The following is a 15,397-nucleotide window of genomic DNA, read 5'->3' on the forward strand; positions in this document are numbered from 1 at the left end:
TACTTGGCGCCAACATCAATTGGGAATTGCCACTTGACTTTGGTATAACTCAGTTGTTTACAGACTGCGTTAAGAATGAAACCTGGATATTGCATTTGGGTTCGCTGTTTCCACAGAATTATTGATTAGTGATAACAGCGGTCACTAATTGTTGCTCCTAAGGATGCAAACTGAAGTAAAAAATGGTTCAAATGGCTCTGAGCACTATGGGACTTAACAGCTGTGGTCATCAGTCCCCTAGAACTTAGAAATACTTAAACCTAACTAACCTAAGGACATCACACACATCCATGCCCGAGGCAGGATTCGAACCCGCGACCGTAGCGACGATGCAATGTGGCAACGCCTCTTACAGAACTAAACTCTGCAGCTCAGATTTGACGCCACGAGATTGGGGCTACTTATTCTCTTGCGGAATCGTGCACAACACCGCTTTGGTGAACGGTACATACCAGCCGCTATATTACCTATGGTGATCTATCTGATACGAAGAAATCACAGAGGATTATATTTTTGCCTTTAACAAATTATTAACCATTCTTTAGTACAGTCTTTCGACTGTAAAAGAGTAAGCATCAAAATTTATATCTTGTACTTGTAAATAATCTTGGGCAAATTAGAAGACTATAGCAATAAGAGAGTTAATCGTGTAATGAAACATGTTGTAGGCAAATGGCGATACTTAAAATCAGTGTTTTAACAACAATAACCAGAATATTAAAAGCAGTATCACTGATGTTAACACAAAAATTTTGAAATGTAATATGAAATGTAATAATGCTGTTGTATGTGGAAACTGAAGCAGATACCAATAACCCACAGTCGTCAAAACTATGAGAATAACCAAATGATCCACACCTGTGCATTCCATCAACAGCTCGCCAATAACACAGCTAACAGCGGAAAAACTCTTTCAGTAATACTCTTTTGGAAACAATAAGAAGAAGCAAATTTCATAAGATATGTTGCCATTCCAAATGGAACTCCACTATAGAGTCTCTTAATATCTGATACATGGACAGAGGGAATAATAATCTGTGTAGGTCCAAATCTCCATTTTTACATAGTTAGGCTCATCACACATAAAGCTCCTACACATTAAATGGAATGTTCATTTACAGTACAGCATGTAGAGGGATGTTAGTTTTCATTATCAGAAATAATATTTAGTTGAATTTATATCTACTTAAAATTCCAAAATATACTGAAGAGAAAAACAGCTATGATATTCAGACAAATATGCAAAAGGACAGAAAAATACTTGAGAACCCTACACTATGACATGTTGAGAAAGTTATATACAGGACATACTATCAGACCAATAGCTACCACATACTACCTGACCAACCATTTGGTAACAGATATCATTTAACACTACGTAATGGCATTGTAGCAGACATGTTATTCTGGCTATGTCACATGAAAATCAGTCTTCCCATACTCATCAAAACTACTAACACTTGCTATTAAAAGAAAATATTGTATTTAAGACTGCACAGTTATTGAGAAACAACATGAGAATACATCATCAACTGACAAGGTTACATTACCAATACATAATGCCAATTTTGAAGATGATATAAAAACAGTTTTTTGAATTCTACATGAGAACCATAAAGATGAAGGAGACCCTATTGTACACTCCCCAATGTTAAGAAGGGTGTGGGGCTCAAAATGAAGCACAAGTTAGCTAGTTACTTAATTAGTTAGTTTCATGTACCATGGATCATTTTGCACGATAAATCATAATGATGTGGAACGAGTCATTTGACATTCAAACCGCAAATTAATCTGTAAATATGGCTACATGCTGAATATCAATACATCGGTCACTTCTAAAAGCTAATAATCAAAAGAACTATGCATACACATTAAATTGTCAGCACACTGCAGACGGAAGCTAGAGAATTTAAAATGAAATCAAGTGCAAGATGCGCATCAACAGATGTACATCTATACCCTACAAACCGCCTACCCTACAAACCACTGTGAGATCCATGGCAGAGAGTACATCCAATTGTACAAGTTATTACAGTTTCTTTCTGTTCCTTGGAGTGCGAGAAGAAAGATCGTTTGAATGCCTCTGTGTGTGCAGTAAATTTTCTAATCTTACCATCATGATCCCTATGTGAGTGATACATAGGGTGTTGGAGCATGTTTCTTGAGCCATCATTTAAATTTATTTATTGGTAGCCATACCAATATAAAAAGCTGTACAGTGATTGCAGCAGAGATGGTAAATGACATGGCTGCTATCACATGTGACACGGCCCCTGATGAGGTAGGATAAACCTGTGACAGGACTGGAATAGGAAGTGCTGGGTGTGCTGTTTGGGCAGATTTTGCACCTGGGTCTTCCACAGAGATATGATCCTTGTGGCAAGGGGATGGGATTAGGAGTGGCACAGGCATAGATGAGGATGTTGTGGAGGTTGTTTGAGCAACAGAACACCACTTTAGGAGAGGTGAGAAGTACCCAAGATACTTACAGTCCATTGAAAACAGCAAAACCTAAGCTAGCCAATATTCATATCATTATGTAGTTTCTAGGTTCAACATATATTTGTACCACAGTTTTTAAACAGCCCACCCCACTTAAATAACCCACCCATCTCAAAATTGCCAGTTTGTGGACTGACAATAAACATGGAACATCTATGTTTCCAAGAGTCTGGCTTCAGATAGAAAAAGTGTAACAGCCATCTTGGTTAGTTTCTAGCTGGCAAGCGATCATTTATTTTTTTTATTTTTATTCGGTTCTTGAAACTTCGTTAATAGACTTCCTTGAGATACATTATATCTATACTCGAGATACTGCCAGTTCAGTTCCTTTACTTTATCTGTGACACCTTCCCATGGAAGAAACAAACCTGTGACCATTCGTACTTCCCTTCTTTGTATACTTTCAGTATCCCCTGTTAGTCCTGTCTGGGTCAGATCCCATAAACCTGAGCAATATTCTAGAATGCGTCGTAAGAGATTTTTGTAAGCGATCTCCTTTGTAGACTGGCTGCATTTCCCCAATATTCTACTGATAAATCGAAGTCTACCATCTGCATTACTCATGACTGAACCTATGTTTTCATCCCATTTCATGTCCCAGGTATTTGTATGAGTCGGCCGATTCCAAATGTGGCTCATTGATATTATTGTCACAGGATGCTATGCGTTTTTTCTTTTTGTGAAGTGCACAGATTTACATTTCTCACATTTGGAGCAAATTGCCTATCTTTGCACCACTTCAAAATCTTATCAAATGAAATATTTATACAGCTTCTTTCTGACTTACTTCGTTACAGGTAACTGTATCATCTGCAAAAAGTCTGAGGTTACTATTAATGTTGTTTACAAGGTCATTAATACGCAACTTGAATAGCAAGGGTCCCAACACACTTCCCTGAGGCACACCCAAAGTTACTTCTACCTCCGACAATGACTCTGCATCCAACATAACATGCTGGGTCGTCCCTACCAAAAAGTCCTCAGTCCAGTCACAAATTTCACTTGATACTCCATACGATTGTACTTTTGACAATAAACGTAATTGTGGTAGTGTTTCAAATGCTTTTCGGAAATCTAGAAATACTGCGTCTACCTGATTACCTTGATACAAAGCTTTCAGTGCCTATATGTCATGTGTGAAAAGTGTGAGTTGGGTTTCACATGGTCGATAGTTACGAAATCCATCCCAGCTGGTGTCGAGGAGGTCATTCTGTTCAATATATCTCACTATTTTTGACCTCAGAATATGTTTTCAGAATCCACCACAAATCGACGTCAAGGATACTGGACTGTAGTTTTGTGGATCACTGCTACTATAATCCATTCGGCTTAAGGATAAACCTGATGTAAACAAACACAAACGCAATGATTGGTCAGAAGCTGTAACACACGTACTACTTATGTTTCAGATATCTTATTACTAAGTTACGTTAAATAAAACTTTAAGATATTCGAACGTATTAACAGCCATCAACGTTTTCCTTAATCACGCTTCAGCTACATAGTTTTTGTTTCAAAAATCGTGTACCGTTACAGCCTCTGCGGTGTTGTGCTCTGAATCTCTGATTGTCGCGCTGATAATGCGCATTTTGAAAATGGCTGAGGCTGCTTTCTGCTCCGTAGTGGAACACGCACGTGGAGCACGGTTAAAAAGTGCCAAGAAGTAAGCTATTCTTAATGTTTTTCATCAATTTACGAAGATAATCGGCTTTGAAGTATTCTCAGTGTTGTACATATGCTGTTCACAAAGGTACCATTTTCTTTTTCTCGTTCAATTTGAAATTCCTACATCTCGTAATTATAAAACTCATCACCATTTTTATGAATATTGCACGACTTCTTGCTTCTAATTACATATTGGACGCGAAATTGGTGTTTACATTTCCAATAGAAATTCTTAATTATCGATGTTTTATGAAAGACTGTTCATAAAAGTTGTTGAAATTAAGAAAACATAGCAATTTAATTTTTTCAACAAAAATGAAAAACCAAATCCTCTTTATTTGGACTATGTCCATCGTTTTATGATCGAACACATCGTAGAAACGCTGCATTTTTACATTTTCTAATGTACCATTACAATATAAACGCAACAGAACTGATCCGGAGCCAAGCTGGGGGATTTGGCCAGAGAAGTAATAAGACTTTTAAGCTGCCAGACGTGCTGGAACTGCTTTTTCACACGTCACTGCCGAACGCTGGTGGGATATAGAACGGTCGTCATAAAAGAAGAAGAGAATATGCTGCGCCTGATTGGCCTTGTGGATTCTGTTGTTGATAGGCTCATTAACAACTAGCAGGTGACAAGTTCAGAACAGAAATGTGTTTCTTTGTTTCGTATAAGGAAGGAGCTAAGAGATTACCAGACGACTGACTGTAAGTAATACCTTCAGTGGCTTCAATATTTAACTATATGGTGAAATTCTTCAATACTCTCTTACGTTACACACCGCTTATGCAGAAAAAATTGCCCTGTGGTTAAGTCAGGAATTTTCATAATTCTTGTTTTTAATTACAATAGTACGTTAGTTAAAAACGATAACGTGTTGTGGTTTTCGTCCAGTCGTCTAAGGAGCGTATTGTGGAAGATTTGTAGTGTATCATTTCATTCTGCTTAAAAATTAAATGACATTCGAAGCTGTATTGCTCCTCTGCTCGTCTCTTTTTACGTGTGAACTGCAGCTGGTCACGACACTGCAGGCCAGCTGTACCAGCTGAACGGCCAGTGCTGTCCAAGTTAAATGCGCCGATAAACGTGTTGCCCCGTATTGTCGCTAAGTCGATGTGCAAGTAAAGCAGAACACAAAACCTATTCTTATTATCATACTTCACAAAACTCGAGACGGCCTGGCTGCAGTCCCATGTGAAACGGAAATCCAGTGAGGTTCCAGCAAACGCGCAAGAATAAATAATGCAATGTTTACATAAGGTTTATTCTTATGGTGAACGAATTATAGTCTCCTTGTAGAGGAGTGTGACCTGTGGTTTTTTCCGAGAATTGGGCACGGTTTTTTGATCAAGGGATCTACAGTAGATTACAGTTAGAGGAGGGGCTAGCAAAGACACAAATTCAGCACAACATCAGATAGAAATTCCGTCGGGGTTTGGAGCTTTGTTCAGTGTTGACGATTTCAGCTGTTTCTCAATACCACTGGCATTAATACTTATTTTCTTCATCTTTTCAGTGGTACAAGGATTAAACTGGGGCAGTGTTCCTCGGTTCTCCTTTGTAAAGGGGCATTTGAAAACGGAGATAAGCACTTCAGCATTTGTTTTACTGGGTACTTATCTATCTAGTGCATGGTCAACTATTCTTTTAAACTTGAGCCACTATTCTTTTACATGCTCCTCCCTTGTGCTGAAAGTTTCAAATTCCTTATTGAAATATGACACTACTGATTTTTCTATCTAGTTTACTGAACACACACACACACACACACACACACACATACACACACACACACACACACACACACACACATATATATATATATATATATATATATATATATATATATATATATATATATATATATATATATATATATACTCCTGGAAATGGAAAAAAGAACACATTGACACCGGTGTGTCATACCCACCATACTTGCTCCGGACACTGCGAGAGGGCTGTACAAGCAATGATCACACGCACGGCACAGCGGACACACCAGGAACCGCGGTGTTGGCCGTCGAATGGCGCTAGCTGCGCAGCATTTGTGTACCGCCGCCGTCAGTGTCAGCCAGTTTGCCGTGGCATACGGAGCTCCATCGCAGTCTTTAACACTGGTAGCATGCCGCGACAGCGTGGACGTGAACCGTATGTGTAGTTGACGGACTTTGAGCGAGGGCGTATAGTGGGCATGCGGGAGGCCGGGTGGACGTACCGCCGAATTGCTCAACACGTGGGGCGTGAGGTCTCCACAGTACATCGATGTTGTCGCCAGTGGTCGGCGGAAGCTGCACGTGCCCGTCGACCTGGGACCGGACCGCAGCGACGCACGGATGCACGCCAAGACCGTAGGATCCTACGCAGTGCCGTAGGGGACCGCACCGCCACTTCCCAGCAAATTAGGGACACTGTTGCTCCTGGGGTATCGGCGAGGACCATTCGCAACCGTCTCCATGAAGCTGGGCTACGGTCCCGCACACCGTTAGGCCGTCTTCCGCTCACGCCCCAACATCGTGCAGCCCGCCTCCAGTGGTGTCGCGACAGGCGTGAATGGAGGGACGAATGGAGACGTGTCGTCTTCAGCGATGAGAGTCGCTTCTGCCTTGGTGCCAATGATGGTCGTATGCGTGTTTGGCGCCGTGCAGGTGAGCGCCACAATCAGGACTGCATACGACCGAGGCACACAGGGCCAACACCCGGCATCATGGTGTGGGGAACGATCTCCTACACTGGCCGTACACCACTGGTGATCGTCGAGGGGACACTGAATAGTGCACGGTACATCCAAACCGTCATCGAACCCATCGTTCTACCATTCCTAGACCGGCAAGGGAACTTGCTGTTCCAACAGGACAATGCACGTCCGCATGTATCCCGTGCCACCCAACGTGCTCTAGAAGGTGTAAGTCAACTACCCTGGCCAGCAAGATCTCCGGATCTGTCCCCCCATTGAGCATGTTTGGGACTGGATGAAGCGTCGTCTCACGCGGTCTGCACGTCCAGCACGAACGCTGGTCCAACTGAGGCGCCAGGTGGAAATGGCATGGCAAGCCGTTCCACAGGACTACATCCAGCATCTCTACGATCGTCTCCATGGGAGAATAGCAGCCTGCATTGCTGCGAAAGGTGGATATACACTGTACTAGTGCCGACATTGTGCATGCTCTGTTGCCTGTGTCTATGTGCCTGTGGTTCTGTCAGTGTGATCATGTGATGTATCTGACCCCAGGAATGTGTCAATAAAGTTTCCCCTTCCTGGGACAATGAATTCACGGTGTTCTTATTTCAATTTCCAGGAGTATATATATATATATATATATATATATATATATATATATATATATATATATATATATATATATATATATATATCTTTCTGCTTGTTATAGTAGTCCTTTGTATTTTGGTAATCACTGTTGCCATAACCGTGTCATGGTCACTGACAGCAGTTTCTATGTGGACATCATGAACAGGTCAGATCTGTTTGTTCCATTAGATCCAATATATTCTGATAATGAGTGGGGTTCCTAACTACCTTTTCTAGGTAGTTTTCAGAGAAGATTTTTAGTAAAGTTACACAGGAGGTCTTTTCACACTCACCACTAATAAAACTGTAATTTTCCAATTAATTGTTTCATGATTAAAGTCTCCACCGATGATTACAGTATAATCGGGAAACTTTCGCACAAGTGAACTGGGGTTTTCTCTGAAGTTTTTGGTTACATCAGGAGATGAGTCTGGTGGCCGATAGAAGGATCCAATTATAATTTTTTGCCCACCCCTGATACTGAGTTTCGTCCAAACAAACTCACATGAAGCTTCACTTTAAATCTCAGTGGATTTGAGTTCCTTGACTACTGGGACAAATACACCACGTCCATTTCCCATTTGTCTATCCTTTCGAAGCCGTCGGCCTTGCCACAGTGGTAACACTGGTCCCTGTCAGATCACTGAAATTAAAAGCTGTCGGTCTTGGCTAGTACTTGTATGGGTCACCACCCGGTCTGCCGAGTATTGTTGGCAAGCGGGGTGCACTCAGATCTTATAAGGCAAACTGATTAGCTGCTTGATTGAGAAGTGGCGGCTCTGGTCACAAAAACTGAAACCGGCCGGGAGAGCGGTGCGCTGACCACATGCCCCTCCATATCCGCATCCACTGACGCCTGTAGGATGTGGATGACACGGCGGTCCGTCAGTATCGTTAGAATCTTCCGTGACCCATTCGGACGGAGTTCTAGCTTTTCGATATACACATATGTGAACAACTCACCGACAAAATAAGCACACTGGCCCAAAAGTTAGTCACTCTCAGGGGAACTCAAAGTAATATTGGGTAACAACGCCACCAATGTACACTATTGGTCATTAAAATTGCTACACCAAGAAGAAATGTAGATGATAAACGGATATTAATTGGACAAATATATTATACTAGAACTGACATGTGTTTACATTTTCACGCAATTTGGGTGCATAGATACTGAGAAATCAGTACCCAGAACAACCACCTCTGGCCGTAATAATGGCTTTGATACGCCTGGGCATTGAGTCAAACACAGCTTGGATGGCGTGTACAGGTACAGCTGCCCATGCAGCTTCAACACGATACCACAGTTCATCGAGTAGTGACTGGCGTATTGTGACGTTTTCAATTGGTGAGAGATCTGAAGAATGTGCTGGCCAGGGCAGCAGTCGAACATTTTCTGTATCCAGAAAGGCCCGTACTGGCACTGCAACATGCGGTCGTGTATTATCCTGCTGAAATGTAGGGTTTCGCAGGGATCGAATGAAGGGTAGAGCCACGGGTCGTAACACATCTGAAATGTAACGTCCACTGTTCAAAGTGCCGTCAATGCGAACAAGAGATGACCGAGACGTGTAATCAATGGCACCCCATACCATCACGCCGGGTGATACGCTAGTCTGGCGATGTCGAATACACGCTTCCAATGTGCTTTCACCGCAATGTCGCCAAACACGGATGCGAACATCATGATGCTGTAAACATAACCTTGATTCATCTGAAAAATGACGTTTTGCCATTCGTGCACCCAGGTTCGTCGTTGAGTACACCATCGCAGACGCTCCTGTCTGTGATGCAGCGTCAAGGGTAATTGCAGCCATGGTCTCCGAGCTGATAGTCCATGATGCTGCAAACGTCGTCGAACTGTTCGTGCAGATGGTTGTTGTCTTGCAAACGTCCCCATCTGTTGACTCAGGGATCGAGACGTGGCTGCACGATCCGTTATAGCGATGCGGATAAGGTGCCTGTCATCTCGACTGCTAGTGATACGAGGCCGTTGGAATGCAGCATGGCGGTCCGTAATACCTTCCTGAACCCACCGATTCCATGTTCTGCTAACAGTCATTGGATCTCGATCAACGCGAGCGTCAATATCGCGATACGATAAACGCCAATCGCGATAGGCTACAATTCGACCTTTATCAAAGTGGAAAACATGATGGTACGCATTTCTGCTCCTTACACGAGGTATCACAAGAACGTTTCACCAGGCAACGCCGGTCAACTGCTGTTTGTGTATGAGAAACCGGTTGGAAACTTTCCTCATGTCAGCACGTTGTAGGTGTCGCCACCGACGCCATCCTTGTGTGAATGCTCTGAAAAGCTAATCATTTGCATATCACAGCATCTTCTTCGTGTCGGTTAAATTTCACGTCCGTAGCACGTCATCTTCGTGGTGTAGCAATTTTAATGGCCAGTAGTGTAGTTAATTCCGCCAGCTCGACAAGGTAGATATTCTACTAGCTTCTTCAAGTATACCATATAAATCTAAAGCCACTCTTTGATTATTAGAGCCTGCAGAACTATAAAACTATGGAGATGTTGATTACCACATTTCACTCACTGTTCCAAATACTCCCAGACATTTTGTGACATATCGACATAAAAGTTTTCTGGGTTTGGTACCGCGTCATAATGTAAAAAACTACTGCTGCTATAGAAAAGCCAACGTTTCGGCCACGATTGCAGCGGCCTTCTTCTGGGTCTAATGGTGCGTTCTAGCTATACAGTGTCCTTTATATTTTGTTGTTAGTGTTCACTGCGCATGCCATTACGTCATAATTTTAAAAAGGTAGTTGGTTTATTGGTCACTTAAGGAAGAAGGAGAGGGAACTTTATTTTAATAGGTTATTGCGGTGGAGGGAGAACATGACCTCTGTTGTCCATTGGCTCATGTGTTATGTGCCATGATTGGTGGCCACCGTCGAATGAGAAGTTTGCTGTGTGTTTACCAGCTGCTGGACGTCGGCCGCGCGGCGGCAGTTACTCGCCGGTAGTGCTCGTGCCTCGTGTTGACAGTGCGGTCTGTTGGGCTCTGATTGCTGGCAGCCAAGATGGGGCAAGCCTGAGTCCATCCTCCCTGTTCATGTTGTTAGGGTGTTTGAGAATTTCGATGGCCTCTCTGATTTTGCGTTTCGTCTTGGTTGGCTGCTTGGCCAACACACAGGCTTCGCTGAATTTTATTTCTTTTCCGCAGTCAAGGTGATGTTCTGCCACTGCGGATTTATTGTGTTGCCCTAGACGAATGTAACGCTCGTGCTCCCGAATGCGCGTTGCTATTGGCCTACCAGTCTCGCCGATGTATGCCTCTCCACATTCGCATTCCACCTTGTAAACACCTGCAGTGTGTAATGCATCCACCTTGTCCTTGGTGGAGCCTAGCACGTCCTCGATCCTACGACCACTATAGAAGGCAGGCTGCACTCCAGCGCGGCGAAGGTGTTTGCCTATTCGGTCAGTGACGTTTTTAACATACGGTAAGCGTACTGTTGGCTGCAGTTTGTCTATTTCCTGCTTATATTTCTTGCTTGTGTTGGTCGACAAGGCTGTGTTTATCGACTTATGGCTGTAGCCATTGGCTAAAAACGTTGTGCGTAACCTTTTGAGCTCAGGTGTGATGTTTTGAGCATCACTTAGGCGCTGACCACGGATTGCCAAAGAGCGGATGACAGAGTTCTTCTGCGCTGGGTGGTGGTTGGATTGGGCGTGCAGATACCTGTCAGTATGTGTAGGCTTACGATATACTCTGTGCCCCAGTGTGCCCTCCGTTCTCCTGTACACTTCGACGTCTAGAAACGGGACCGTACCATTCTTTTCTACTTCCAGCGTGAACTGTATCTTCCCGTGCATACTATTCAGATATTCGTGGAACTTGTGTAGCTCCGTTTCACCATGAGGCCATATAGCGAACGTGTCGTCCATCTAAACCAGCAACGTGGTCGTAAAGGAGCTGAACCTAGGGCCGTTGCTTCAAAGGCTTCCATGAACATGTCGGCCGCCAGCGGAGATAGGGGAGACCCCATTGCTACGCCGTCTGTCTGCTCGTAGTATTTTGCTTGCCATTTGAAGTACGTTGAAGTCAGGCACAACTCAACCAGGTCGCATATGTCTGGCGGGACATGCTCCTGAAGGATGTGGATGGTTTCATCTACTGGCACGTTCGTAAACAGTGATTTCACGTCAAAGCTGACCATGATGTCCGTAGGTAAAATTGTTTCTCCTTTTAGGCGTTCTATAAAGTGTGTCGAGTTCTTCACATGAGAGTCCGTCTTGCCAACTAGACGTCTTAGCTTGCGGGCTAGGTACTTTGCCAAGTTGTAAGTGGGCGAATTGATCCCATTCACTATTGGCCTCAAGGGGCAACTTTCCTTATGTATCTTTGGAACACCGTAAATTCTAGGAGAGACTGGTACTCTGGGAATGAGACCCTTGGCTGTGTCAGCGTCAATTCTCGAGTCCTTAATCGCGGCCTGCGTCTTTCGAACATCCGCAAACTGGAAACATTCAGGAAGAAGAAAGGGAAACTTCTCAACGATCTTATCTACTTGAAGAGGTGTCGGGATCAGGACATTGTACCTAAATTTCGTCAGTTCAAATTTAATATCGACACTCACAAAGCAAGAAGCATCTACAGGCGAGCAAGTAAATCTCTTCTGAAGGAGCGTATTCAGCAGGTGCGGAGAGAACTTGACTTCAACAACAAACAGTTGCTGCAAATACATCTTCTGCTAGCATCTACGTTATCGCCTACCGACTGGAATAACGTCGACAGAATCACTCACCTGCAAGCGTATGCAGCTAGTGAAACCGCCGCCATCCGCCAGAAGAAGAAATTTGAGCAGCTAGCAAAGTCAACACGGAACACTACGCCTCGACTGGATACGTCTCGAACAGTGGTGAACCTCTCTTCTCATTCCATCAGCAACGCAGCTACAGAAGCACTAGCTAAAGGACTAAACTTTGCCGTCACACCTGAGCGGATTCCCACGGAAGAAATTATCGAATCCGTGGAAACAGCACTCCGGCACACATCTGCGATAGAAGCTGAGAAAATTAGACAGGAAACTGTTCGAGTCCTACTACGTGCCAAGCCATAGAAACATAACCTTAACAGAGAGGAAAGAGCAGCCATCAGGGAACTGAAGAACAACGATGAAATTGTGATATTAACAGCAGACAAAGGCAATGCTACTGTCATCTTAGACACTTTGCAGTATGAAGACAAGATGAAAGAATTATTAAATGATCCCATCTACAAAGAACTAAGGGCGGACCCTACGGCGAAGATAATTCGAAAGACGCAGGCCGCGATTAAGGACTCGAGAATTGACGCTGACACAGCCAAGGGTCTCATTCCCAGAGTACCAGTCTCTCCTAGAATTTACGGTGTTCCAAAGATACATAAGGAAAGTTGCCCCTTGAGGCCAATAGTGAATGGGATCAATTCGCCCACTTACAACTTGGCAAAGTACCTAGCCCGCAAGCTAAGACGTCTAGTTGGCAAGACGGACTCTCATGTGAAGAACTCGACACACTTTATAGAACGCCTAAAAGGAGAAACAATTTTACCTACGGACATCATGGTCAGCTTTGACGTGAAATCACTGTTTACGAACGTGCCAGTAGATGAAACCATCCACATCCTTCAGGAGCATGTCCCGCCAGACATATGCGACCTGGTTGAGTTGTGCCTGACTTCAACGTACTTCAAATGGCAAGCAAAATACTACGAGCAGACAGACGGCGTAGCAATGGGGTCTCCCCTATCTCCGCTGGCGGCCGACATGTTCATGGAAGCCTTTGAAGCAACGGCCCTAGGTTCAGCTCCTTTACGACCACGTTGCTGGTTTAGATGGACGACACGTTCGCTATATGGCCTCATGGTGAAACGGAGCTACACAAGTTCCACGAATATCTGAATAGTATGCACGGGAAGATACAGTTCACGCTGGAAGTAGAAAAGAATGGTACGGTCCCGTTTCTAGACGTCGAAGTGTACAGGAGAACGGAGGGCACACTGGGGCACAGAGTATATCGTAAGCCTACATATACTGACAGGTATCTGCACGCCCAATCCAACCACCACCCAGCGCAGAAGAACTCTGTCATCCGCTCTTTGGCAATCCGTGGTCAGCGCCTAAGTGATGCTCAAAACATCACACCTGAGCTCAAAAGGTTACGCACAACGTTTTTAGCCAATGGCTACAGCCATAAGTCGATAAACACAGCCTTGTCGACCAACACAAGCAAGAAATATAAGCAGGAAATAGACAAACTGCAGCCAACAGTACGCTTACCGTATGTTAAAAACGTCACTGACCGAATAGGCAAACACCTTCGCCGCGCTGGAGTGCAGCCTGCCTTCTATAGTGGTCGTAGGATCGAGGACGTGCTAGGCTCCACCAAGGACAAGGTGGATGCATTACACACTGCAGGTGTTTACAAGGTGGAATGCGAATGTGGAGAGGCATACATCGGCGAGACTGGTAGGCCAATAGCAACGCGCATTCGGGAGCACGAGCGTTACATTCGTCTAGGGCAACACAATAAATCCGCAGTGGCAGAACATCACCTTGACTGCGGAAAAGAAATAAAATTCAGCGAAGCCTGTGTGTTGGCCAAGCAGCCAACCAAGACGAAACGCAAAATCAGAGAGGCCATCGAAATTCTCAAACACCCTAACAACATGAACAGGGAGGATGGACTCAGGCTTGCCCCATCTTGGCTGCCAGCAATCAGAGCCCAACAGACCGCACTGTCAACACGAGGCACGAGCACTACCGGCGAGTAACTGCCGCCGCGCGGCCGACGTCCAGCAGCTGGTAAACACACAGCAAACTTCTCATTCGACGGTGGCCACCAATCATGGCACATAACACATGAGCCAATGGACAACAGAGGTCATGTTCTCCCTCCACCGCAATAACCTATTAAAATAAAGTTCCCTCTCCTTCTTCCTTAAGTGACCAATAAACCAACTACCTTTTTAAAATTATGACGTAATGGCATGCGCAGTGAACACCAACAACAAAATATAAAGGACACTGTACAGCTAGAACGCACCATTAGACCCAGAAGAAGGCCGCTGCAATCGTGGCCGAAACGTTGGCTTTTCTATAGCAGCAGTAGTTTTTTACATTATGACGCGGTACCAAACCCAGAAAACTTTTATGTCGACTGACTCTGGCCGCGGAAGCCTACGCAATTATATTGTGACATATCGTTTGCTGGTCGAACGTGTGTGCTTTTTCAGTGATTATTGTTTACGCCAGCGCCTATATCGGGGGGAAAGGAACTTTTCTGTACCCCAGAGTTGATGGAACAGTATTTCCCTAATCCTTCTAAATTGGAGCTTTTAGGAGTCTCGTCTCGTCTCGTCTCGCAAAATCACAGACATCCTCTGTCTGGAGATGGGGGAGGCTAAGCAGCAGTGCTGCTATTCCTCCTTTGAAAGCTCTGTTGTCGTCTGAGTGGCCTCTCGTTCGAATGGGCCTCTGGCTACTTCGCTAAGTTCAGACTAGCAACGTAGTTGACTGCTGGTAGGTCTTCTGGGGCAGGCTGCCGCCTGCCGGAGCGAAACTCTTCCTTCACCCACTTCTCTGTGGCCTCAAAGATGTTGTCCCAGTCCGAAGGGGTGAAGATGGGTCGGCTGTTCAGCAGAATGAGCTCCTTCCTCGTTACCGCCTCGCGCAACATGCCACGCGTGTGGCGAAGGTCGCACGGTACGTGAGGAAGGGGCGGTTTCGCGTGCGCCGGCGTGAAGGGGTACGGGTTGTCCCCGTGAGGGTACGTCCCGTCCTTCAGCGACGCCACGATCTTCTTCAGGAAGGGCTGCACACTCCGCTCGTCTGGGAGCGGGAGGGGCAGTCCTTCGTCGGTGTCCGTTTCGTCATCGTGCGAGGAGGCGGACGGCAACTCTTCCT

Source organism: Schistocerca cancellata, chromosome 5, assembly GCF_023864275.1.
Source record: "Schistocerca cancellata isolate TAMUIC-IGC-003103 chromosome 5, iqSchCanc2.1, whole genome shotgun sequence".
Classification (NCBI taxonomy): domain Eukaryota; kingdom Metazoa; phylum Arthropoda; class Insecta; order Orthoptera; family Acrididae; genus Schistocerca; species Schistocerca cancellata.